Source organism: Limulus polyphemus, unplaced genomic scaffold (genome assembly GCF_000517525.1).
Source record: "Limulus polyphemus unplaced genomic scaffold, Limulus_polyphemus-2.1.2 Scaffold392, whole genome shotgun sequence".
NCBI lineage: Eukaryota > Metazoa > Arthropoda > Merostomata > Xiphosura > Limulidae > Limulus > Limulus polyphemus.
Genome location: NW_013666002.1, coordinates 3108 through 6222, shown reverse-complemented (window position 1 = coordinate 6222; position 3115 = coordinate 3108).

Sequence of the window (3115 nt, the reverse complement as noted above, 5' to 3'; positions counted from 1 at the left end):
CATATTCCTTAGATGTTTACGTATTGTTTCATGAGAGACATGCAATTTAAGGGCCATTTCATTGGGTTAGACTCAACAAGCGTGTTCAGAGCATCAATATTAATTCCAACATGTCGGCCCCTGCTGTCACAGTTTTTAAGGCTAAAGTCACCTGAACGAAATTTGCTGAACCATCGTTGGCACTATGAACGTTCAAAACATTTCCATACACTTCTTTGATATTCTTTGTGGCTACAGAGGCGTTGTTTCCCTTCTCGTATTCAAACAGCATAACATGTTAAATGTGTGTGTGTCTCGTCGTGTGCCCTCACTATAAGGGATTAGAGTATACTAAACTTTACACATCATATAGGCTACACAAAGGTGATGTACGTTTTTTTTGGGGGGGGGGTTAATGAAAATATTTCTAAACGTTACATTAATTTCTTGACGACCTAATAATTTCATATTTATTATATATGAGTATAAACATTTTTATATGCCAGTTCTTATAACCATTATTTTTCAATTTATTTATGAATAATTGAACATTATCCATAAAAGACTTACTACTGTTACAAATTGTTTAAATTTTTTTAATTGGGAGATAATAATAATAAATTTTAGCAGTATAGATGAAACCACACTGTTTGGGGTAGGTAGACCAAGGATGGGAAAATCAAATTTCCTACTTTTTACAAAAATAGTCAACTGTACTCTAAATTCTACAAAAATAATGTCTAAGTCTAAGTAATGTGCATGAATATCATTACCATTGCTTCTTTCTATTATAAATTCATTTAGATATATTAGGTTTGAATTAAAATTAAAATTATTGCTAGAGGTTAAATCATCTAACAAAAAACATCGATACATAAATTACAGTTTGATACTTATTTCAAAAATGAATTTTCATTGAAGAATAGATACAAGTTGGCCATTCTAGAGAGGTAAATGATCATTTACTTTATGTTTGAAATCTACTACCTTATAAGATTTTTCTTTTTTGTTCTATACCGAAGTATTCAGTGGAAATTGATTCCATTTTAATCGAAATTTGATTAGATCTGTAAGTGAATATTTAACATGAATATGTTTAAATTCAAAACTGAACATATATTTTGACAAATATTTAAATTTTGTGTCATTTAATTCAAATAATTGTTAAATTAGAAGTTTTACAATATTGATAGATCTGTCAAAAGCAGAATCAAATTTTTCGCAAAAGGTCTCAAAATTAATGCAAAATTTTTAGCGTTACCCCTATTTTTCCTTTGTTTAATGTTATAATTATTTATCCGGAATAAATGTCTAATACAAATATTTTTAATTAAAGGTCCAGCACTTTTATTTCGAAAATTCTGGCTTAATCCAAACGAATAAGAGTTTTTTCTTTTGTCTAAATATAAGATAGATATTTTTTCAATATTTTTAAAAATAAAGTAAGAGAAATTCAAGAACAATTTATCATTATTATCCCTATTGGTAAAGGTGGTTGTAATTTTGGTTTTGTATGTAAAAAGTTATATGCACTATTTTTAATTAATAAAATCAAAACAATAAACACATTTAAAATACAAGTACAGTTATAACCAATTTAAAGAAAGTCATTAAAAATGGAATATAAATATAGATTCTACTTTTTCTAAAATTCCTGTTAATTGAGCTCAGGTTTATTACAAGCTCTTTAAACACAGTCGGTAAATCTATTTCTATTGTACTCAAAAACATTCCACATGTTTTATTTCAAAAATAAAGTTACTGTCATAAAATGATTTGAACCGCTATTTTTGGATCATTAAAAATAATATTCCAGCTCTGGAATGTTTAACTAACATTAATTCTTTAAAAACAGCCAACACTCTTACTACTTATGACATTACTATATTATCTTACTTTCATGGAGCAATGTCACCGAAGTAATAAATACGATAGTGTCATCTATTGTGCTGAAATACAACAAGACTTCAATGCTGGAAGTGGTGGTTGAGGCCTATGAAATGTATCGCTATCTATTGAATGAAAGCACAAACAAAAATCCATAAAAAGTCACACTTTAGGTATTAAAAATTCTGACAGAAAAATAACTGTGGTATGTGCAAATCATTATGTGTTACCAGAGTCACGTGACTTCCGCTATCGTAACATTAGTACTAACAGTAACAGGATCATGCAGACCCAATGGGCCATTTCCTAAAAATCAAAATGGACGAGGATTTTCAGAGTTTTATCATAATGTTACGTCTCCGTTCGTTAGTTAATTTTCCGTAAAAATTCTTTCCAAAAAAACTTTAACGATACAAGTCCTTTCTTAAATAAAATTGGTTTATTATTTCTGAATACAACTTTGCAATACACTTAATTTCCACAGTTGCGCTATAACAAACGATATAATTCACAGCGAACGTCTCACGGGCTCAACAATACGTCTCTCTCTGTCCGCAGTTCAATTACACAGCATTACATTGTTGCTGTCACGTCTTGACCGTCTTATATATAAAAGAATACCGAAATCTAGTAAACGCTAGAACATTCAGGAACCTTCGAGAATATGACATGTTACCAGAGTCACGTGACCCCGCTGTAGTAACACTGCCCCTTCTTTAGTATAGTTCGTCCCGAACAATAGCCACTTACACTAAACCAATAAACAATTAACAATAACTTAATTAAATGTACAGAATTTACAAACACAAAATTACAATTCAACAATATCTTTTAATTTTACGGGACGTATCTTCTTCCGTACTGGTCTCCGTCTCGTTGGCTCCTGCTTCATGTGGGGTTCATCTGCTTTATCAGGAAATGTCCTATCATCGGTAACAGTCACGTCAGTGGTAGTAACTTCATCAAGGGCTTCACTGTTTCCCTTCTCAAAACTGAGTAGAGTTTCTTCTTCGACGGTGGCTTCTTCAGGTGACACGTCTTCAGCAGCGTCATTTGTTCCTTTGTTCAGTTTGTCCCAACTGAAATGTCCTGGACCGTGATAACGCCAAAGCCTGTTGGCATGCACCACTTTTGGCTTACCTCGCCGACCACATTTTATCCCGAAAGTCACGTCTGAGAGACGATCCACTATGTCATATGGGCTTTCCCATGGAGAAGACAACTTAGGAGACTTCCCTTGATTGTCCTA